Here is a 25,571-nt window from a genome sequence, read left to right as displayed (position 1 = left end):
CAGGCCAAAATCCCATGAGAAAAGTTGTTACGCTTTCCCCAGGAGACTCGAACCAGTGCACGTCCCATAGCCAGAGCCCAAAGGATGATGCCTTGGACCGCACAGCCATGGTGCGAGACAAATATTCTATTTAGTATGTCAATTTCCTGTAATGTAATCAACAACCACCAACTTACCTGCATCTGTTTTACACTTGTTTTTAAATGAAATGTAATTAGCAGAGCCTATAATTGGGCAATTAAATGCCCGTTGGTCACCCAAACTCAATCAAAAAAAAATTATGACTGACATAAAGTAAGAATGGGAACAAATCAAGGCATTGCTAAGACCACAGTCACCCTCAGAGTATTATCATACGTGAGAGTCTGGAGTGGACCTACCTGTTTTATGCTCCCTTCTTTCTTCCAGTGTCCTAGTTGAAAGAAGTCCCCTCGACAGATCATCTGTAACCTTCCAAGCTCACCTCTATGAGAGTCTTCACTCTGTCCTGCAATCCTTTTCAAGTTCTTTCGAGAAGTTCCGGTTTCCATTCCAACTGTCTTCGTGGGGTCTCGGACACTGGCTCCATGTTCAGCTACCACCAAAACCACCACACTGTTCACTTAAGCCGCACATCAACACTGTTTTCAAGCATCTTTCGAATTTTGCAATTTATAGTTCTGACTAGTTTTGTAAGGAGTGCGGGTACTTCCAAGGTTCCAGATTTTTGGGGACATAAGCACAAAATTGAGACTTCCTTTGGTTGTGTTATTTTTTTGCAATGGATGGTGGAGCTAATGGAAAAGTTTGACAACACAGGGACTTCTCTAGATAATACTCATACTGTACGTTTGCTATATTTCATAAGTGACTGAAGCTTGTTGGGGAGCAGGACCCAACAAAGTAGTATGTATGTACACCACAATTATTATGGACAGTCTTAATAAACAGAAATTCACTTCGAAGTATATAATTAAACTTACACTTCATTTTCGGTGTCATAATTAACTAATCTCACAATGTCAACACTTTATTTGAAATGTGGAGTGAACAGATAGGCACCCGAGCACTGAATGCTTACAGTGGGCAGCTTACTACACAATGGGAAAGAATGAACTGAAATTCTGAACTGCAAACACAAGGAAATAAAAATAGCAGTATTACTAATTGTTGTCACCAGGTGTACTGAGTAGCACCATCATGAAGTCAAAGATCTTTGCAGCACTTTCTTGTAACTCGAAAACTCTTGATATAGAAAGATGGATATTGTTTTGTAAAAAAATCATTTCCAAATTACGTCCACGCAATTAAGTATAAATAAAACTCATGAAAGTACAGTGGTCCCTGTATAATTCGGCACTTCGCCAATCCGGACCTTCCAGTAGTCTGGTGTTGAGTGAGTGGGGAGCGTGAAAGGGAAAACAAGTAACTGCATGTCGGTGTCAGAGACCTTGGCACAAGGTAAACACTAGGCTCAGTATTGCGATCTGTAACACGTCATTCTTGCACATGCAATCCCACGTGCACAGTTTTTTGTCTCAGTGTTAATTATGTGTATTGCTGCGAGTGAAAAATATCAATACCTCACAACATTGCCATGCATTTCTTCACTACCTCCATTACATGGGCAGAAGAAAATGGTGTCTCCGCGAGTGATATCTTGGTGTTAAAATGACTTCAAGAAAAAGTGTCATTTCAAGCAAAGAAACAAAAGAAAAACAGACACTTTTTTTTACACCTGTTCCCTCAAAAGAATAATACCAATACACTACTATAGTGAAGAAATGTAATTTTTTATTTTATTTTTGTTGTAACGTAAACCTAACGCCGGCCTAGTTAAGGTTATGTAAACTACAGGAAAATGCAATATGTATCTTGTTTCGTATTTTTTTTACAACACTAATTTCCATTTTAATATATGTACATATTTTGTAATATTTTGTGCAATAAACATAGTTTTGCTATTAAAATGCGTTTCTTTAAATGAACCTCCACTAATATGGCATTTTTGTTAATCCAGCATTCCTCTGGTCTGATATCTGCTGGATTACTGAGGGATTACTGTATATACTATTTAGTCTCAATTTCTGCTTTCCCCTCTATTCCAGGACAATTTTTGTGTCCCGAAGAAGCTTTTAGGGAGACCGGGACAAATTATATCATTCCGGGACTGTCCTGTAAAATCCAGGACATATAGCAACTCTATCGTACTGGCACTTGTACAAATAAATATGGAGGTTATTTTCTCAGAGAAAAGGGACTTTTTCAAAATGTATTTTCGATGACCATATGAGATTGCTAACAATGAAGCTTCAGAGGGTAATGAGTTGAGAGAGTAATAAAGAGTTTTAACACTAATCGATGTTGAAGAAAAAATGGATCGCTCATTGGAAAGCAACTTGACATATTGATTAGTGTTGAGCTGATACCGATTCCGATACCCTGACCAATTCCAACCGATACCGATACTTGTATAATTCGAGATTAAAATAACAAAAGCTAGTTACTGAGTCATAAAACTCATCACATCACATTCTATTAGTTATATTAAATAACTCCCAAATTAACTTTCATGTATAGCATTTTAGCACTTCAAAATGTCTTGTCATTATATGTTAACTTCTTTCTACCTTCCGAGGGTGCCAAAAAAGAAGAAGTTTTTGAAATATTGCAAGCCTTTTTCTTAAGTGTTGCAGTTACACTGAAAAATCGGTGTCTTATTATGAGTGTCCCTGCTTCATTTCATTATCCCCTATTTCATTGTATATGTCTTTAAGGAGAGAGAGCAAGTTATAGTGTGCAAAATAAAATTTATGTAGTGCGTACAGCACAGCTCACACAAAGGAAACGCAACATAAATACAATTGTAAACAACATTCTTGTCATTTGAGAGGGATATTCTTGTCATTTGAGAGGGAAGAAAATGACAGAGCTCATTTGGCCAGCTCTGTATATGCCCTGCTGTCCATTATTCTCTGTAATTTGCAATAAAAACAAGTCATCGCAGTGTCGGAATCGGCCAGCAGTCGCACAGAAGGGTAGAGCACAAGAAGAAAATCCACAGCCCTCACTCCCATAGCGACATTCTTCCCTTTCACAAGATATCCGGAATGAGCATAATGCTGGTTTTGAAAATGTCCACGTTCTTACCCCACAATTTTGCGAGCAAGAATTGGCAATGAATGGTTTCTTTTATTTCCACTTAGCATTGACCTCCAAGTAGTTACTTGCCTTCAATGTCATGTCATCTGCTTCCCAGGAGGGTAAATCATTTTTCGGAAATGTGTGGGATGCCAATCTGTTACAAGGAAAGGAGAACAAACCTTTGAAAAGGACAAATCTTGACCCTGTGGGAAACAGGGTAACATACACCTTCTTCCACCACATTTAATACTGAAAGGATATTTTTCGTACTTGTGCAAGGCCATGGTTACACGAGTCCAGTAGTGACCAGGTTCATGGCCAGCCACTAATGTTTAGTACAGGGGACAGAGATTCACTCCGAGAGAGGAACTTAGTTGGCGGTCAATATTATCTCCTTTTGTGAATTCACACATAAATAACACACAATATAGCTGAGAATGAAATTGCATGTCTATGTCATTATTTTCCATGATTTTCAAGGCACTTTTTTGTGCATAGAAGAACCTAGGGGTTTATTTTTCCAATTAGGTGAGAGCCATGGCGAAGAATCAGAAGAGCTGGGACTCCATGATACAGCAGCAAATGCACAAATACTCATACACCAATAGTGTGTGTATAGAAAATTTGTAAAGATCTTTTCCTAAAAGGATTTGGGTTAACAAACACAAATACATACAACACATTCTTTGCATGGGCATTGTTAGAGGCAGAATAAAACTGGTCAGTCAAGGGCAGTCTCCCCTCTCATAATTGTCATTGCTGCTTTCAAGGAAAAAAAACTTTCTTTTTTTAGAGATGATAGCACAAGTAAAGTTCAGTTAATTACTATTCCCAAATAAAAAATACATTAGCTGGAAAAATCTTGTGTGTGTGTGTGTACATATAAAATGAAGCCAAAAAGGTCACAAGTTCATGTTTTTTAAATCTACCACCGAATCCAAAGAATAAATTATACAATTCCAAAAATAAATTTTTTATTTCTTCTGAATTGTTGCCAGTCTCTGTGGAAAAGGGGTTAGCACAGCATGCTTCAATGTCAGGGGTCGCAGGTTCAAATCCTAGCCTGGGCATGGGTGTTTGTGAGTGTCCTTTCATCACTTTTCAAAGTATCATCACTCATCCTCATCTTCGCGATTAGCCAAAAGTGGCAGAAATGCAAAGTAAAATAAATCCAATCAATATCTGGAATTCTGCGACGCCAAGGGTCCCGGGTTCGAATCCCGGTCGGGCTTGGTTGTTTGTGAATGTCCATTCATCAATTTCATCATTTCATCACTCATCCCCATCTTCGCAAATTAGCCAAGAGGCACAAAACGCGAAGTAAGATAAACTAAATCAAATCAAATCAAATCAAATATCTGGAATTTTTCCAAAGAGAGCAAGGTATATAAAGTTAATAAAAATAGTATAACAATGCATTACAATATATTAAAGGTATAGAATGTGAGAATTGTGCTGTATAATCACTGATCTGGTGTATCGAGTGTAACTCTCACTAGTTATGCGGCATAATTACACTTTTCGTGGAAATGGAGTTACATGTATAACTTAGAACTGTTAAATATCAACATTTCAGTACCATAAGAAAGTATCTCCTAAGTTTCATATTCTTACTCATAGAGGCACCACTACATTTGTGCTCCAACAGATAAACATAGTACTAAGTTACCTAAATGTGCCTCTTTCTCAAAACTGTCCTGAACTGAGTTACGCCACTTGTGCCCTGAACACCTCATATAACAATAATAATAAAGTTGACAATAAACGTTTATTTCTATTATTACTTCTACTTTAATTTTAATTCAATGCAAGCTCAATTATACGTTCACTTGGGGGACAGTGGCTAATGAACTCATAATGCTCAATCATGTTTGTAAATGTGGGAAATATTTTACAATGTTTTGTTTCATTGGGACCAAACAGTCAAGATGTATAGAGCAGACAAATGCATTTACTGTATTAAAGAAAATTACCAGAATGTTGCAGCACATCAGCAGCTACAGAGCAGCAACCCCCAGATTCTCGTGGACACTTGGGAAGAATATTGATGATCACGGGCCTAGAAAACAAAAAAAATCTCATGGAAATGGCAATTTGTGTTAGCGTAAATATGCAACTCATAATACTATGAACAAAAATCAGATCTCTATCCATAATGCTTTATTACCACAATATGTTTTTGATTACTGGAGGAAGATTAGATTAGATTTATTATACATATCAATGTCACCTTTATTCTGGCTAATCACCATTAAAAATTTGATCTTAACAAGTTAGAATAGAATAGAATGAAGAAAAGTATACCTAGGCTACACAAAAAAATGCCATTTTTCAATTTACTGCAATTTATGGCACCTTTATTTAGACAACTATCTTGCCCAAATTATGAGAGTAGCTATCAAACAAAAAGCATTCAAAATATGAAGATTTATATTATTGTTATTTCCTTACAGAAAAATTACTTTTCACAAATTCTGTCACTGCATTAGTTGGTTGTTCCCATTTTCCATTGTTTTATTTCAAACTGAGATTTCAGGTTAAATAATGAAACTACGTACATCAAAATCAGCACTGTATGTATCACAAAGTATTTTACAACCATCTGCAATGTATTTCTAAATCACAATAAGAACCGGCCTCCATTCACGGCAGAGAGCGGTTATTTTGACAAAATCCCATTTCCCTGTTGGCTGCTTCGGGAAGGAGGTATTCTAAGGTTGCCGCTTGTAGCCCAAACAGAGGTCAGCAGCAGGCCTAATTGACTGTTTGACCGCAAATTCCTTCATATGTAAATGTGGCAACAGCGGGTCACTGCCATAAAGGCATTTCCCATGCTGGGATTCATTGTGGCCTCACTATAGATAACCTGGCAAAACGTTCAGAGTGGGACAAACATTTTCCCCCCAATCCTGGAACCGACTTTTTTGGATCCCACCCACCCCTACTGTAAAGTCCAATAATGGTCAGCATTTCATTATATCATGGTTATTTCTTATTTATATTTTTCTTCATTTTTGTCACTTTTTGCTAATTGAGACAATAAGGAGGATTGACGATCGCATGAAATTGCACAAAGTTGGTACTTGAAATTGAAAACTTTCAGTAGAAAAATCATACATTCAACATCAGGTGTAGCTTTGTTTCTTTCTATACTATTCAATTTGAACTGAGAAGACTAGAAAAAATTAATTCCAGGAATTTACAATATTTTTGCACTAAATATTCAAAAATCAGAGGGTGGGGAATTGTTTACACAAAATTTTTAGATTCTAAATTTTAAAAATTTTATCTTGGAAATTTAAATTATACTCAGGACCCAGAGGGTCAGTTGGACCCACAGCCCTGGGACCTACAAGAATGACTACCTAATAATAATAATAATAATGATCAATTTAAATATAGAGATGTATGGTCAGCACATTGAGTCCTATTGCTGCTGTTTTGGGAGGCTCCCACCAGGAATCAAACTCAGGATCACTTACCCCAAAGGCGAGAGCACTTTGCTATGAACACTCAAATACAACATGTTGTTCATGCAACTGAAATCTTGTACTTGACTGGCTTACTAGTTTTTGTTGCACACACTACAGAGAACTTTACTCTTTAAATAGATATTTAGATATTTACACCATGCTATTTAAATATGTGAATATACTTCCTTCTATATCTTGAGTTGAGTTTTTGTGTTGTTAAGTCTGTTCTATGCACATAAAAGCTAATCGGGATTTGACCTACAGCAATGGTTAATTCTGAAAATTTGACCAGGTTTACCGCAACCATTATTTAATGTATACGTTTATTATATATTAATTAGATATACATAATACAAATAAAATGTTCCGCACCATGGCCATGCGATCTAAGGCATCATGATTTAGGCTCCGGCTACTGAAGTCAGTCTGTGTATGGGACTGGTGGCCACCCACCATTGTGAGGAAATTGGGGAGCTACGAATGAGTTCTGTAACCCAGTCACGGAAATCTACAAAAACACCTGGGGTTCGGCGTGATGACCACATGTCACTCAGTAACTGGTTGAATGATCTCCCACTGGCAGGTGGTAGTGAGGCCAGCAGTCGGTAGGTAGTCCCTGGCCCCCACAGGCTGTTGCTCCATGGTTTATTATTATAGAATTAAAATACGAACGCAGACACGCAAGTAAAACAAAATCAGAAGTCCAGCAATATATACACTACTCACAACAAGTTTGGAATATTGTTATATTAAGCACAACAATTTTGGAATATTATTATGTTTGGCAATAGGTAGTAGGCACCGAGGCATACCATTGTTGTTGAATTCCAATGTTATGTCTATCACCTATTGTCTAATATAACAATATTCCAAAGTTTTTGTGAGGAGTGTACATGGAAAGAGTTTGGTGGTAAACCAGATAACATGGGAGAATACTCCACTGACCTACAGTGTGCCTCTGGTATCGAACCCGGCCCTTCTGTATGTTTCGGCATGTACTGAGGAAATAAATTCAATCTGCCTTTTCAGAGAAATAACAGTTGAATCGTCAGGTCTCATTTCTTGCGACGTGCTTGCAATAAGCAGCATGCAGGGCCACTGCTAACGGGAAGGTGAGAGGGGGCTCTAGCCCACCCAAATAGATTTGAGAATATATCAGTTACTTACACAGCAAGTATTACACTCAAGGAATAAAGATATATAAAAAGAAAGATAAAATAAAGAGAGAACGTGGTAGAGGAAAGAAGAAACAAAGAGAACCAGGGGACAGTGGAGAAAAATATGGGCTTAAAGGTAAAAGAAAGAAAAGATGGAGGGGGAGAGAGAGAGTAAGATTGATTGCTTTATTTTACTTAATTTCTTGTGCCACTTTTGGCTAATTTGCGAAGATGAGGATGCGTGATGATATGATGAAATTGATGAATGGACACTCACAAACATCCATGCCCAGGACAGGATTTGAACCCGGGAACCCTGGCATCGTGGCACAAGGTGCTAACCACTCTGCCATGGGGGGCTGGCAGAGAGTCAGAGTAAGACAGAAACAAGAAAAGAGAGAAAGACAGTGTGAAATAGAAGAAACATGTAAACCAAGAAAGAGTAGGTAGGTAAGGTAAAGAAAGTTACCCGTGCATATAGCACCATGTCATGAAGGCACATTTAGGGGATGTGGGGGGTAAGGGCCCACATATTCTCAATCTCGGCCAATTTTGGAGGTGCAGTAATGTGATCAGCACCATGTTCCTGCCACCTTTACCCCCAGGTAGCTATTTACTTGAGGCTGGGTGTACACCAGTCCTGCTTTATGCAGGGAGAAGGCAGGAAAAATTCCCACCTTAGATCATCCACCGCGAGAATCAAACACAGGTCTCCCATGTGGCAGTCAGATGCCATACCAACTAGATCACGTGGCTCCCCAGAAGGTGAAGGAAGGAAAGGCAATGGATTTGATTTGACTTTGATTATTTAGTGTTGCTTTTCTACCTCTTTAGCTTAATTGTGATGATGAGGATGAGTGACGATATGATGGAAGACATACTCACAAATAACACCCATGCACAGGCTGGGATTTGAACCGAGCGATGACTAAAAGTACATATACAGTCTGTATAAAACTGAAATAGTCAAACTTGTGGAATTCACATAACATTTTGATGAAAGGAATATAAATAGTTTGAAATCAAGTGGTCCCCAGGGTTCCTCATGTGCAGTAGTGCGAGTCCTACTTTAAACAATAGGTTCCGTCTCGATTAGCCTAACTGAGCATTTAAGATGGATAAAAAAACAGCAATTGCATCATACTCATATTTTACATTCTTTCATTATGTTTTGTGAAGGAAGTATCCAAGCTGATCATTAATATACACATCAAAGGTGAGGCAATGAACCTGGCGATTTTGCAACACTGTATATAACTAGTTACTGCATCAGAATTAATGCATAAATACTGCCATCTTGCAGCACCTGCTTTACCATTCAGTTTTGATGGAGTCATATAGCACGGGGCACAACTCGCATTGGCTGTAAAAGCTTATTACAAAATCAACAGGGATATTCCTTGGCCAGCCAGATCACAGGATCTGTCCATGTGTGATTACTTTCTTTAGGGGTATTTGAAAGCAAAAGTCTTCCAACCAATTCCCATTCACCTTAAAGATCATATCTGGAAGGTGGTAATCCAAATCAAACTCAAAGACCGATCAAGTGTGTGGAACAAAATGGAGGTCATTGCAGTAATGTTATTTTCAAATAAATCAAAGTGTAAGGATTGTATTTGCATTTTCTTTGGTATTTCATCTTCAATGAATTAAGTAGGTAATTTTGTCTTCTGTATTTATTTTGCCTTGAAAATCATGCGATTCATTGTTGCACCCTGTACATGGTTAAAATAGATGAAGGTGGGTGGCAATTAATCACCACAACTGGCACGATGAATTATTTGATTCCCAGGGTGAGTGAAATAAAGTGGAAATATTTCCACCTTGTCCCATCATGAAGGGACTCGAGGGTTCACTCAGTCTCTCAAACATGGGCACCTGGGAGCAACCTTGGGTGCACTCAAGAGAAATGTACAAGGTGTCTCTGTGAAAGTTCTCAAATAATATTTTCATGTATTTGTTGCTTCCTGCACTCTAGAAACCATCATTGTGTAGACGTCTTTAAATAAAAACAATTATTATCATGGAGATGATTATTATTATTGATACAACTTGAACTCAGGCATACCACAAACCGAGCCAGCTGGTTTCACCTGTATTGCAGCTCTACTCGATGTGAAGTGCAGTCAATCGGAACAAATTTCAGTCATGCACAAATATAACAGAGCTTATTTCTAATCCAACCCATGCCTTTTGAAAACTAGTACAGCGTATTCCGTAGTGTGTGTAACAAAAACTAGTAAGCCAGCTAAGTACAAAATTTCAGTTGCATGGGCAATGGGTTGTATTTGAGTGTTCATGGAAGTGAATGACCCTTGCACCACTGAAGGCTGATCAATCATATCTACACTAGAAGTTTGCTTATTCTTGAGAACGAGACTAACATTAGTCTATCCTAAATAATGTTCTACAACCATGGAATTCTTACAGTATTTTATGACTCAGTTGCAGAACGAAGGAAACTTTAACGAAGACACACAACATGTTGCTTCAAATTTAAGGCGAGGAGGGACAATTTCCCCTAGGTCTTTCTCGCTGGGGCAGCTGCTGATCACTGTCGCCAACTTCGCTCTTTTGGAGCCAGATCTGGCTCTTTCGTGCACTCGTTTGACTGTGAACTGTGGCACCAGCCCTCTGCCCAACTATGATGCCACCACTGGCTCCGGCCCATAAATACCAACTTTTGCCATGAGGGTACATTTTGCACGTGACGTGATATTCGTATAGCTATAGGCTGCGTCACCCACCTCTTCTTTCCTCCCCATGTATTTTTATATATAGCGCTGTGGCTAAGATGAAGATGGCAATTTTGTTATCCGGGAACCCTTTATTTTCGATTTTATATTAACATCATTGGATTATTGAGATGTGTGATGCCGCCAAATCTAGGCGGTGAAAACTAAGAATAAATTGCCATCACTTTAAAGCTAACGGTAATAGCAGCACCCCCACCCCTCTGACAACTAAAATTACCCTAGTAGGCACTTTATGCAGCCTTCGTTAATCTAGCTCCTTGAAAGTACTCTTTAGCTATATTAATGGTGAAATTTAGCTCTATTATGCACATCAGGTTTGGCAACACTGCCAGGATGGCCGTAGGAGGCAAGGAGAAATGCACTAGGCTTATGGGACCATTATTTTATTAGTTCTCTCGGGAATATCAAACATCCGATGACGTAGAAAAGTACATGGACGGAAAAAGGACACGTTGAACTATGTCATAGTAGTAGGAAAAGTCAAAACTCCCATTTGATGAGCCGTAACTTGAAGTTGAAGTTGATGTCCCATAAGGAATACATGGGATTCGGTAAATACTAATTCATCATATTTTTCAAAAATCGTATAAGGCTTAATAATCAACTTAGGAAACCGCTTCCACTTGCCACATGGGGAGAAATTCATACTCTTCATTTCTGGCGGAAATCTTTTTAGTAGCAGTGCTCATTCCGACGATATTGGAATAAATGCATGCCTGGTGCGTAATTGTCCCTCTTTGCCTTAAGGAAAAAAATTAAATAGATGCTCTTGAGCTATCTTGAATGAGGGTTTCTTGTGGTACTGTTATGGAAAATTGGAACTGACTATGATTTATATCTTTAGTCATATCTTTATTCAGCGAAAGAGGTTCAGCATATGCTGTTCTAATGTTTTAAAGTTTGTTTGCTTTCCAAGTTCTCTTTACACTTACATAAGGTGATTGGGCTGGACTTCCAGTCCAGTTTAAAATGAGATCGAAACTTCTGTACATCGGCCGCACTGACAATTAAACCCAAATAATTATACTGAAATATAATTTTAATATATGGTGATTATGTTGCATTCCTGATTGTAGTGATTTTCTTTCCTACAAAAATCCCAAATTATGGGCTTCCAGATATTTATAATCACACATTTTGATTCTACATGATAAGTGCAAGAGTTATGCAGCTGACGTATGAACCAGTTACAATTAATATTCTTTTTCTTTTTTTCCTTAGTTTTTGAAAATCTGAACAACAAATCATTATGTAGATAAGCCAGCTGTTTATGTTTTCTTTGCTCCCTCTATCTCTCATGCAATGAAAACACGCATGTTTATGTTAAATGCCAAGCCAATATGAAAACCGGAAAATCTCGATAGTCAGCAGTCACCATGAAGTTTATTTACCACTGGACGCCTGCTGCAACTTATATTTCTAACATTCCATGTATGTATTTGTTCGCCTGTCCGTTATCTTTTGTCAAGGTGTTACGCCCATCACGCTGCAATATCAAAATGCCATTGCCGCTACTTGTGGTTGAGCCATAGTGTTGAGCGTACCCATCCTCCAGTCAAAATACCTGGAACATAAAATAATAATAGTTAATAGTAAGAACAATAATTGTACACTATGCATTAAGATTTTTTCACACTGAGGGGAAGAAGTAAACACAACCGCAGCGAGTCAATATTTAAATAAACATACACAGAATTTAAATTTATGCATGAAATTTTAACTTAATTTATGGAACACCTCAAAAGAATTGCTAATAAAATACTTTCAATTCTCTTTATAAGAAATTATATATGTATTTACAATCAAAACTTATTCATATTTTTTTTTCGGTACCAGTTTCATAGATCGGAGACACATTAAAATCGGATATTTTGTGTTTCGCATGGTTTGTACTTACCAATTGTGTATTGCGGAACATAGTTCAAGGTACCAGTATGCTTTTTACACGAAAACAAACACAATTTTTCACATAGAGAGTAAGTTTTCTTATTCCTTTTTTTACTCCCTTGACACACAATATGGCGGGAACAGCTTGACTACCGTTGTGGGTGTGCAGTGTTTCCAACCTTCTTCACCGAAAAATACCTACGATCGTGTTCGTCACGTGTGCAAATTGTACATTATGCAAGGGTAGCTGACGGATAGCCCCACGAACCATTTCCGATAAGGTTAGGTTAGGTTAGGCAAGCATAGCTAAAAAAAAGGGGGGATTGGAAACACTGACAGGGGGTTACATCATCAAACGTATGCAGCATCCGGTTCACGTAGGGAAAGCAAATGAAAACAATGGCAATTGTGCGTCAGTGAGATATTTCTCTTGAAAAATACATGATTTCCCGGTCAAATAGATTCCACGATGAAAGAAAATACCTCGACGAACGTTGGAAACCTTAGAGAAACTCATTTCTGTAAGTAGTACCTTCTGTAAAAATGAATAAATGTGTCCGAAGGATAGTAAATTAGTACCAACGATTTTTGTTGAATAATGACAATGCATACCTTCAAAAGTTATGACGAAAAATATGTATGAACCGTATAATTTCTTCCAGGCAAAACTGCATCCTCTGGACGTTTTGGAAGCTACTTGCCCTCCGTCCTTCAAAGACGATCACACCCAAGAAAGAAAAACGATTTATGACGTAAAGTGTTTTCGAAATCCTATTGGTTTGATTTTTTAGCATCGAGTCTTCTTTTTCAAGTCCACTTAATTCACAGATAGATAGGCTAACTGGGACTGGAGTTGACGTACAGTTTAAAGTGGAATCCGAACCACTATGTGCTTCCACAGGCATCGAACTCCGGGACTCCTTGATTACAATAAAGGCGTTCTACGCAATCGGAAAGGCCCACTTAGAAATGAGAGAATCTTAAAAATAATTAGTAATATCTTCGGCACATCCAAGCGCAAATGGTGTCAATTACATACGATGAACGTTAACTTTAGTGCAAATTAGTTGTAATCTTGTAAACTGATAACGTTCAGCAAGATTTGCTATTTTCTTCAGTGGTTTGTTTATCTATGAGCTGGCAACAGTTTTCGTGATGGTGGTTTTTTTCTTCGGTTGTGTTCCGCTCGAAGTGAATAAACTTTGTTCAACATGCTCGAACCCAAGGCGCTGTACTCGAACCCGTGAGGAATCGAAAATTATTTAGAAAAAGACAGAAGGAAATAAATAAACAAGACATTATTGGGCCGAGGAAAATGAAACAAATTCAGAAAAAGGATGTCATGGGTGTTATTAGAAACGAACTGGTCATACATCGCTGTCGAATGTGTTATATGCCTAAGTATTCATTATTCGCTATTAAAATTACCACCTGAGCGCTAGTGTCGCTTCGAATATGGCCGCTCTATGTAGGACAAATCTTTGTTTACATTTAGTAGTATAGATCGACCACAGGGAAAAAACCTTAGGACGAAAAGTCCCCGCGCAGCTTTCCCTTCTTCCCTCCACCTCGGCCCATAAGGAAGCATGGTCTACTCCCCCACCTTTCAGGCGGGAGTACTGTGCACAGGAGTCGCGGGTCTGCGCAGGTTGTTTTGCTCGTGGTTCCACTATAGTACGTAATAGCAGCGTGTTGTCATTGCTGGTATGGAAGAGACGTATAAAATACGCGATATTTTTAAATAATTGCGAATGCGATGTGAATTCCAGGAACTATAACGGAGGTGAAGCTGTGCTGAGAGCGAAGCATTCAATTGTGATAGGCAAAAATAACACGGAAAACTGAGACGAAACTAATGTATAGCCACTAGTTCTTGAAAGCAGTGCTGCCCGACCCTGTGGCCGAGTGGTTAGCACATTGCGCTGCGACGCCAAGGGTCCCGGGTTCGAATCCCGGTCGGGCTTGGTTGTTTGTGAATGTCCATTCATCAATTTCATCATTTCATCACTCATCCCCATCTTCGCAAATTAGCCAAGATGCACAAAACGCGAAGTAAAATAAACTAAATCAATCAATCAATTGAAAGCAGTGCTGTTTCATCTGCACCTCGGTTGTAACTGGGACTCTCAGAAATGATTTGAAAATAAAGCAATTCACCAGTAGCGTAGCATGAGCATTTCGGATGGGAACGCCAAGTCCGAAGGAAGTTTTTTTTTTTTTTTTTTGCTTAAGACTTTACTTATGGAATTAGCCGACATATGTATTGTCTATTTAAAATCACAATCTCATTGTGTTTATTACATGAAGTCAGCCGGGTTCCGATAAAACATGATCCATGCTTGTTTTATCTAGAAAATAAGATGCCTCAGTGTGCAACAAATGCTTGGAGCACTGGTGTTTTATACCATTTTAATTAGATTGCTCAAGTCAGAAACACCGTACACCATTCGGAGTATTTTGTTCCGCACGTATAACACATGTGTAGCAAAACTGTATTTTATAATGAAGGAAACCTTTCGGCATGACGCAAGTAATTTAAAAAAACCTACCTGAATCACAAGCGCTTCTAGAACAACAGTAGACTTCATTGTTGTGGATGATACAACTATTGATTGATTTGGTTTATTTTACTTAGCTTTCTACCACTTTTGGCTAATCGCAAATATGAATATGAGTGATGATATTGATGAAGTCACACTCACAAAGAACAAACATGCGTAGGCTGGGATTCAAACCGGAAACCTCTGGCGTCTTAGCGCGCTGTGCAAAACACTCTGTACAATGGTACACTCTACTGATGTAACAGTGCCTATCAGTAATTCAGAGTTTCAGACCACTGTTTATTGCATCTTGAGAATTCTGATAGACATTTTAAAATAATTTTGTCAAGAGATCATACGATGTTAAGAGTTTTGAAACGAATGCTAAACATTTCCACTCGCACAATATTAGGCAGTAAGATACTAACGAAAAAATATATTTTTTAAATAAATAGTTTTGCGAGTTAGGTGGTAGAGCAGCCACAGGCTGAACTTCTACCACGAGGACTTTATCAACTTGTTTGACAAAAACTGTTTTGTTCTTTTAGTTTTTAATGCACTTCACTTTTCTTGCGATAAATTACACAATGCAGTGGTCATTAAAGATACGTCAGTGAATATTGCGTATTGTAGCAGCACACAGCACGAGCAGAGGCACGAGGTTTGTCTATGGGCACGAGCGCGAAAAACCGGGCAGGAATTCTACTTCTGTCGTCTGCATCGGAAGTACAGCGCCTTGAATCGGAAGGCAGGAAAGGTCACATGGCCCCTAGAACCAATCAGGTGCTCCGTACGCCCGCGTATGGCGGGAGCATTTCGCCCGTGCTGTAGAGATCCAAGCGACAAGCTTTCCCTCCTCCTCTCTGCCTCCAAGAAGGCATGGTCCTATACGCCAAACCTAGCCGGCGTCCGGCAAGCAGAGACATTAGAGAAATGCTACAACGAGAGCTGTTAGTGGAGCGTTGTAGACGGATCGAGAAATTAGCTTTTATAATGCTCAAACATGTATATAATTAGTCACGTTTTACTTTATATTTACAGTATTTACGCATTTTTAAAATTTTAAATCAGCGAACGCCGGCCGTATGGGCGTACTAGGACGCTACGCTACTGCAATTCACCTGTATTGCAAAGCTTGGGCAGGAGAAAAAATGTAAACATGCTGTTGCAGTTCTTTCCCCAAAGAGGCAGGCTGGTTTATTGATTGATTGACTTGCTTTATTTTACTTCGCTTTTTGTGCCACTTTTGGCCCTGGCGTCGTAGCGCGAACTGGTTTAATAACAACACAGGATAATAATAACAATAACAATTTCATTGAGGTTATCTTCAGTCCACTGAAAATTGACTTACTGAATGAAACAGCAACATTAGCATGTCAATTTCCTTTTTCAGACTTACCATTATGATTACAGACATTAATTAATTCTCAAGCTATTTTCATCTTCGCACTTAATCGACTTGCACCTGTTCCAAATTATATGCATACTACATTGTTTTCGAATAAAAAATGTTATATTCATAAAAAACAATTTAAAACTTACTTTCATGGTAATAAAATCATCTTTTGGAAAATAAAGTGAACAGACTCGTGCGTTCTTCGTAATCCCCTTGCCGCATTTCAGTTATGCCAATCTTGTCAATCAGTTCTGTTTTCCCTGATATATTTACAAATTTCATTTTGTTGGTTCCACGGGGTGGAAATACATGGAAGCTTTTCACTTGTTCTGACCCACATAACGATTTTGAGGAAAAAACGTAAGAGTAGACGTTACTTTTTCGCATGTTCCCCATGCTTTGAACGGCTGCAACACAGCGAAACGTCCTACTTGGAGTGGTTCCTGAAAATCTCACCAGATGGCATATCGGATAATTTTAATCGCGAATTGGTTAGGATTATAAAAATAGTAGTACCGCTGGTAGTACAAATCAACCCCGATTGGTTTAGTAGTGTCACGTCTGTGGTAATACGCTTGTGAAAAAAAGTAAAATTTTCTCGGTATAATGGATATTGCATGAAGGTAAAAAATCTCTCAATTGCACAGCATAGTAAGTGAGGTCCTTTATTTAAATGTACACCCAGAACAAATAGGAAAAAAAGTGCTCATGAAAGAAATTTATAACATACTTAGATTGACTTTTAGAAGGATCGGTGTAGATGCTTGCTTTAATAATGAAAACCCCTATTCAGGCTATATTGGATCGCAGGGGTTTAGCCAGAATTTTCCATTGGGGGTGGGGTGTAAGTCCAAATTTATGGGGAGTTAAACAGGAGCGACTCGATACATGCACGATATATGCACGAGGTGAATTTTTGTGAAAAAGTGGGGAGTAAATTTGAGTTACAAATTTTACATTTTGTAACGTCTTACATGAAAATTTTATTTTTGGAAATTGCACAATCCACAATACATTTAATCGCCCCACCCAAATGCCTGTTTTTTTGGATATATTATTATACCTTTTCTATTTTGAAGACTCAAACGTTCTGCCTTTTATCACCAACTTTAATAGGTTCGAGAATAAGTTTTAAAAGTTAATTGAAGTCCACTTTATACTCAGAGAGACTAATCCTACCTGGCCATACGGTTTAAATTTGGACCCTATTCACTGTGCTGTGTGCCTCAAAAGGGGATCGAACCCTAGACCCCTTGAGTGAATAGGTGTTTGTCTTCTTTTTAAATTCACTTTACTCCTCATATCTGATTGTTCAGTTTACCATGACAATGGGAGAAATTATGATAACATACAATAACGACCACTTATTGCAGCCAGAGACCCCTATTTTTTGCAAAACAATAAATACTCTAATCTCTAGAACATGGAACCCTGGACCCTGTTTACGATACAGATAGGTTCTTATTATAATATAATATGTATTATATTAAATTAAACTGTAATTAGAAATTATGATATATTCTTTATATAAAACAGTGCAAGTGTAGGTCACAAATGATCTCTGTGAGATGTAGAGCACTCGACTGAAATTCGCCCCTCCCAACTGTAACTTCTGGATTCGCCACTGGCGGATTCAGTGGTAGAATATGAAATTTGATCTGTTTCATGCATTTTAAAACAATTTGTCCAATGCATTTTCACTTTCATTATTATGGTGGAATAGTAATCAACTTTATTTTGGTTATTGATTATATTAGTAATAAGCTTTTTAACCTATTGAAAATGAAGGATATCAATTTTCAGAGGTATTGATGGACTGGTTCAACCCACCCCTCTCTCCTGGTCCCAATGCGGCGGGGGGGGGGGGGTGCGAAGTGTTGCTTGTGGACCCTTTAACTTTCTTCAGTGTTCCCTTCCTCGGCAAACATATTTTTAAAAGAAAACCCTATTAACTCTTGCGGTGAAACCATGTCGTCATATTGAACATAGAATATTAAATAGTGAAGTGAGACGGGTTGTACACAACAAGCAAGCCATTGATCATGATTTGAAAGAGAACCTGCATTTACTTTCCTGTACATGTGTTTGTTGCGGTCAAACCAAGCAAAAATAAAGCAGGTCACGAATAGTTATCAGTTTCTTTGGTATATTTTCAGAGAAGCCTCAAAAGATAATTGGTATTGATTAGGGCTGAGCCGATACGGTATCGTATCGGAAAATATTGGTTGAAATTCATCTACAGACACCCGCCGATACTTTTCTGGCATATTGGTCTTTCACGGTATTCAAACTTTCTTTTAAATTTGCACATACGTATTTTGATTTTTGGAATTTTCAAGTATCGGTATCGGTGGCCTTCATGGCGTGGTGCAAAGCACAGGGGAGCACTTTACTTTTATTACTAAATTAACTATAAATAAGTTAATGTAGGACTTCTAATACTCATATTGACTATTAGTACTGTACTATTAACTGAACATATTTGAGACAAAAAAGAGGTAAAGTTTCCCATGCACCGTCTCATGAAGGCACATTTTCGATCTCGGCCTTCTTTTGGCAATGATGTGATCAGCACCACACACTGGCCACCTTTACTCTGCAGGTTTGCTTCAGGTACCCATTGATTTTGAGGCTGGGTGAGCCTCAGAACTGCTTTATTCAGGGACAAGGCCAGAAAAATTCTGATGACCCACCCTCGGAATCAAACGCGGGTCTTCTGTGTGGCAGTCAGACACCAAATCGACTAGACCACCACGGCTCTAAATATTTGAGGTCAAGCAATAGAAAATAGACCAAATGTAAAAGTATGATAGAAAAGTTGTGTGTTGGTCTATTTTCTATTCCTTGACCTGCACAGAAAGTAGACATTATAATATTTCATGGTATTAGCATAATTCTGACCAAATTAATACTAGCAATTAATTAAAAAGATAAATAAGACCCATTCTTGAAAAACTAATTTATTACATACTTATTAAATTAGAACATGAGAAATGAGCACTGTTTTTAACATAATTTGGTGTCATCATTCATTTTATTGATAGTGAACATATATTCCTTTGCTGACTCAGTTTCTGTTTCAGCAAAGAAATATTTGCTGAATTTTATGTGCAGTAAATTATATATTTCATGTTGACAGAAATTGTCAAGTGCAATTTTATACCCATTTCCATGGAAACTAAATCCAAAAAATTAAATGTGGAGCATTGTTTCATCAACAATAACCAGGGGTTAGGAAATTGCACAACATTTTGAAATTGTGATTGAGACCAGACAAGATTGCATTTGATTCTTTCCATTCAGCAAATTCTGTGCTTTTTAATCCCTTAACACTTTTAGTTCTTATAGTCATAGTTGCCTGATCTCTACACTGGATGGCTTTTTCGGTTTGGTACCTTGTGTAGCTGTGAAACTTATTGAGTATCCATCCACCATAAGAAATGAATGACATAAAGAAGAAGTGATGTCCTAGACTGGCTCCAAGGCATTGTATTTATACTAGGCATGGGCCAGATTAATTGGTACTCTATCGGTATTGCTCGATATATACATAGATGTATCGGTAAAATTACCTATTATTTTACCGATCCGATACATCTATAAATATCTTAAGATTTAGTGCAATATTGTGCCATTTTGTTATAGTTTTTATGATATAAACTAGGGCTGAGCCGATACCACTTTGAACCGATACCGATGTCGATACTCTTACCGATTCCACCGATACCTTTACTTTGAGAAATGCAATAATTTAAATTTGTTTAAAATTTTGATCACTATTGTAAATATTTTTCTCCAATTATATGCATCAATATAAGATGGCTTACGGAATGGGCAGTTTCTTCGCTCGAGCGAATAATGCTCGAACATTCAAATGATCAGTATACGCTCGAAGCCCAGTAGTTTTCACGTATAAGCTTAATTTTTCTGTAGTAGTGACCTTCAAATATAGATCGTGAAGTGAAAGATGCAGTGAAACTGAAGTGAACATAGTCATCATCTCCATGTTTAAATGTAATTTAGTCTATCTTATCGATACATAGCAATATATGAAAATGTTTAGATGATTATGGGCTGAAACTACCAGCACGAATTTTACACATATATTTTTGTACGATTATTGTCCCATTGAAATGATATTTGATATTCTGTGGCCGCGGTGGCTCATTCGGTAACGCGTCTGACTACCATGCTAAAGATCCCGTGTTCGATCCCCGACCGGTTCAAATCCGGGAACTTTTCTAACGTTGGAAGCGACCCCGGCGCCCACCCAGCGTCGAATAGCATGGGTACCTGGGGGGTAAAGGCGGTCAGGGGCGTGATGCTGATCATCAACACCACTCACGACCGGATCAAGAAAGTGTGGGGCGTTACCCCCTATACGGCTTCATGGCGTGGTGCTATGTACAGGGGAGAACTTTATTTATTATTTTTTTTTTTTTTTTACATACATTCGAGCGTAACACGCTCGAGCGTGGGAAATTCGATCGAGTATTTTCGAGCGAAAGTGGTCCAATGCAGTACTCTAGTGTACGTCAAACCGTCCATGGTAGAAACATGTAGGTCAGTACGCTGTACGTCAAACCGGCTTTAGGGGTTAAATTATACAAAAGCAAATTTCTGTGGCTCACCTTATATAACCTTATATATACCTAAGAAGACAAGTAAGATTGTTGATTTGTAATGAATTGCTTGGGCTCATTTTTTTTTTTTTTTTTGATAAGGAAAGATAAGGTGTCCCATGCTCATTGCATTGTGATGTGGAGATGCATAGGTGGATGTACGGTCCCACACATTCATCTCTGTTAATTTCTGCAGGTGAAGTGATCACATTCTAGCCATCTTTACCCCCGGTTCCTATTTATTAAAAGCTTGTGACCTTGGATACGCTTATGCAGATCATCCATGCCCAGAATCCAGAGGCGTCTCGTGAACGCATGCGGTGAATGCTGCGCATGCGTCAATTGTGGGAAAATGAAAGCTTCCTCTGCGACGACATTCATGAGCATTTCTACATTCTAATTTCTTCATATAGGAGAAGTATTTACTTTACACGAGAGCGCTGAACTAAGCTTATATTACATTTATTGGATCTGAAGTGAAAGAAAGTAATAATTCTTTTCCTACAATTGACGCATGCGTCACTTCAGATCCAAGAAATGTAATATAAGCTTAGTTCAGCGCTCTAGTGTAAAGTAAATACTTCTCCTATATGAAGAAATTAAAATGTAGAAATGCTCATGAATATCGTCGCAGAGCAAGCTGTTCTTTTCCCCACAACTGACGCATGCGCAGCATGAACCGCATGCGTTCACGAGACGCCTCTGCCAGAATCGATGTTGGGACTTTCAACTGGGAATTGGATGTTCTATCGACTGGACTACTGCAGCTCGGGTTTTCTTTTTTATATACGCCAACAACGGAGAGACTTATTCTATCCCTGTATTGAGGCCTTATGTGATCCTATGTATGTAGTCTCCAATCATAGGATGTATTTCAGAAAGGTGCTATGTTGTCATATACCAAAATATACTGCCCTGAAGACCAAGACAGAACGAGTCTCTGAAATATTGGTGTCTACCAAAATTCCAAATACAATCGTTCAAATTCAAAACAATGCATCACAATTTTTGTAGTAAAAAAAAAATAATAAAAAAAACTTTTAATTTAAATGCATAATCGTTATGTCACATAGCACAGTAGTTAAATAATTGTTTGCTTCATATCCTTCTGATGCAACAGCAAGAGTCCAATATTGACATTTTGTTGTATTCGAAAGAAAGAAAAACACTCAGTGGTGTGTTTTATAAATAATGTTTTCAGCTTACATGCTTAGGCTGAATGTCTGTCATGGATGGTTGGCTGGTTCAGACATGAATCATGGTAGTGGAGGCATTCAGGGACACTTCTGTTTCTAACCCACCTTATTATGCCGTACCCTTCTGGAACAAATTGTTGCCTATTCTTATTGGACTGTCGCAGTACCGCTGGCCGAAACAATGAAACTCCCCTTCTTTCCCAAAACTTGGCACCTTTGATGCAGATGCGAAGAGAATTTGGATGATGACAGTCACAGATTTGTCTAAAAGGGGGTTCACGACAGGGACAGTGAAGGTAGAGATAAAGAAACTCCCCTATGAAAAACTTACAAAGTCTAATCTTCTAAATACTTGCAGCTACTTAGATTTCAGCACATAAACAAGATCAGCGAATGTAATACGTAGCTGTTGTTCATGTTCTGTGGATTTATCCTTCAAGTTGTGAGCTGTCTACATTTTCACTCTTCAGTGCAAACAAACTATACAAAATAGTTTTACCTAATGTCAAGGGGGGCTGATGGCAGTGACAGGGGGGCTGACAGCAGTTGGGGGCTCAGCCCCCTGGCCCCTGCTTAGCTACGGGCCTGGATTAGCCTATCTGTGCATAAAGTGGACTTAAAAACTCACAAGTAAACAACACCATACTCTGGCCACCGTTACTCCCCCAGGTTTCTATTTATTAGAGGCTGTGTGAAACCCAAAGCTGCTCCATGTAGGGATCACCACCTTGAAAATCAAACATAGGTCTTCTATTATATGCGGCAATCAGATGTTTCCATCTACATACTGTGATAAAAAAGAAAATGAATGAAACCGATATCTGAATCCAGAATCCGTATTTTATACACGCATGTGGCCTGTGCACACATTGGTCTAAATACTGTAATTTTTTGTCCAGTTCTGATGAAATTGCTTTTACAGCATACATGTGGTTAATTTGGTGTATTTTAATTCGCTTTTCTGACACTTTGGCTAATCGTATATTGATCTAATATGATGACATTGATGAAGGAACACACACAGAGAAGACCCACAACCAAACCAGGATTCGAACCTGGAACCTCTGACGTCATTCCGTGCTGTACTAATCACCCCGCTACAATGTGCAGAATGTATTGCATTCATTCTGATTGTATAAGTAAAATTAGCAAAGTGAAAAGTATAAATTTTATTTGCACTACATTCATAAAGCTACTAATAATTACTTCATACTGTTTTCATTTTCAAATCTTTCCCACACACTGTCATCCGGCACCTTGGGTTTGGCAAATGCGTCGTCAGAGGATATGAAACCACCGTCGTCAGAGGAAATGAAACCACCGCCATTCGAGAAGGATTTCACCATGTTCATTATGAAAGTAATAATCGTCTTTTTTATTAACGCCCCGTACATGCCTCCTGGACTTATCACTGTGTTTTCTGCATCATCAGGAGCCTTGTACTCCTTCCATCGGTCCCTCCTGCTCTCACACAGGTGCAGTATCTGGAAGAATTAATGTAATATTAAGATATGCAAGTATATATGCTTAATCATATGTATTTTATGTTCAAATTACAAATCTTTATTTATTATGTATTCCACTTTGACATGTCCTATACTATTTGTACAAAATTGTAGTCCTTGGATGCAAAAAAAAAAAAAGAAATCAAATCAAAGTAAAGGGCAAGGATAATGGTAGGCAAGTTGTCCATCACCATTTTTCATTGCTTTTTATTTCACATCCTGTGTTGTAAAGAATGAAATTCAGATGATTGGAAACAGATTATGTTCTCTGCTTATTGACGTTTTTATTTCAATTCATGAACACTATATTGTGGATGACTGAATGAAAATGGTGGTGGACAATTCCCCTACTATTTCTTTTGTAAGTTCACAATAAATCTTTATACATGTGTGGGGGAAGGGGGGGGGGAATACGGTTGAGCCAAGGATAATATATAGGTAATAATAGGTAATCCTTGGTTGAGCCTCATGCAATCACAGCGCTCCCTGTGTCATGGCAAAACACTATGGCACATTTTGAAAAATTGCCGTTTTTAAAATACTGATCTTAGGTGTAAAAAGAATGAACCTAGAGGCTACCCTTTTTTTCTTTATTCTTTTAAAACAGTACCAGGGGCGGTTAAAGATAAAATTTTCACCCGGACAAGGTGGATTTTTCGCGCCCCCTTTGTTTCCAACCTCATCTACTCTGGGTCTCCTACTTTTCACCTTCGTCCAATAAAAAAACATGACCACGATATATATTCTAATGACGACAAATAATAGCCCTATTCTAAAAATACTGTGTGTTTAAGAACTCATTTATTGCAAATGTGTGTATTTAATGCCCATTAATAATGACATCAAAACAGCAGTAATATCTTAGCTTAAACTGCTACATGGGTTAGGTGGTAGAGCGGGCTGAACCTCGCCTGCTAAATAAAGGAATTATTATTATGGTTTTGCAATATACGTACTGATTATGTTATGGAGTAGTAACTTCGAATAATTCTTGTCAATATAAATCCGACTCATTATAAAACACACAGCGGAGGCACATAGTGGTTTGGATCCCACCTTAAACTGCAGTTTCCGATTAGACTTTCTGTGCATAAAGTTGACTTACAATAAACTTAAACAAATAGCCACGTTTATGTAATCAGAATAAGGTTTGTCGCTAACAAGGAGGACACCCTGCGTGACGCCCAGCACCCAAAGAAGACATACTCGACCATCTTACAAAATTTCTGGCACGTGATAGCTTATTTTATTTCCATCGGCGACTCTAACTAGGGACGAAGTGGGCATCCTCCAGTTTTTAGAGGAAAATGTTTTCACTATGAATATAATCGCATATGCAATATTCTGTTTTAAAGTGCAAACTTCAGGATATTTTTTGCGTGACTCCCATCTGCTACGCCCTCCATCCCACACCGGTCTCCTATCTCAAAACTTTCTGGCGCCGCCACTGTTTATTCCAACGCTAATTTTCGCGCCAGTTTCGCAGCACAAGCACAAGAGGACATTTTAATGAAAACCGAGTTGTTAAAGGTCCAAGAATTCTAAATAAATTCAATTCCGATCCAGGAGAAGAAATCAGCAAGCGTAAATGGGTTCTGGACCGTAAAGAACATTTTTGTCTGTAAAGTTTTCGATTCGGTCCTGGATGAATTTTTTAAAAAAAAGGCCCAGGAACGTTTTTCAGGATGAATTTAAACTCTGTCCAAGAACATTTTTTTTTTTCGGATCAATTTAAACACGATCCAGGAAACTTTTTCGTGATCAATTTAAATCCTGTCCAAGTTCCGTATTGAAAAGAAACAATACGGAACTTGGACCGAATTTAAATTGTGCGAGAGGAAAAGGTTTCGGTCCTGTTGAAGAACCAGGGTGCGAAATCTAGAGGGGGACAGGGGGAATTCCCCCACCAACGATCT

General features: G+C 38.3%; 1 protein-coding gene across 2 annotated transcripts in view; it reads right to left on the bottom strand.

Annotated features, from left to right (window-relative positions):
- The window catches only part of LOC146002325 (uncharacterized), a 65,967-nt gene extending 52,667 nt beyond the window's left edge, over positions 1 to 13,300 (bottom strand). The window contains exons 1-3 of one of the 2 annotated variants that reach the window (XM_083140040.1): positions 13,009 to 13,300; positions 11,901 to 12,073; positions 5,097 to 5,182 (exon numbers count right to left, since the gene is read on the bottom strand). The gene's annotated coding sequence lies outside the window, so the exon portion shown is untranslated. The remainder of the gene's footprint in view (positions 1 to 5,096; positions 5,183 to 11,900; positions 12,074 to 13,008) is intronic. The other variant, XM_083140042.1, reaches the window with a different exon arrangement.
- Between the last annotated feature and the right edge of the window lie 12,271 nt (positions 13,301 to 25,571).

This window comes from Lepisma saccharinum, chromosome 18 (assembly GCF_977018435.1).
Source record: "Lepisma saccharinum chromosome 18, izLepSacc3.1, whole genome shotgun sequence".
NCBI classification, from domain to species: domain Eukaryota; kingdom Metazoa; phylum Arthropoda; class Insecta; order Zygentoma; family Lepismatidae; genus Lepisma; species Lepisma saccharinum.
Note: the sequence above shows the minus strand (reverse complement) of the source record. Positions and strands in the feature narration are given on the sequence as shown.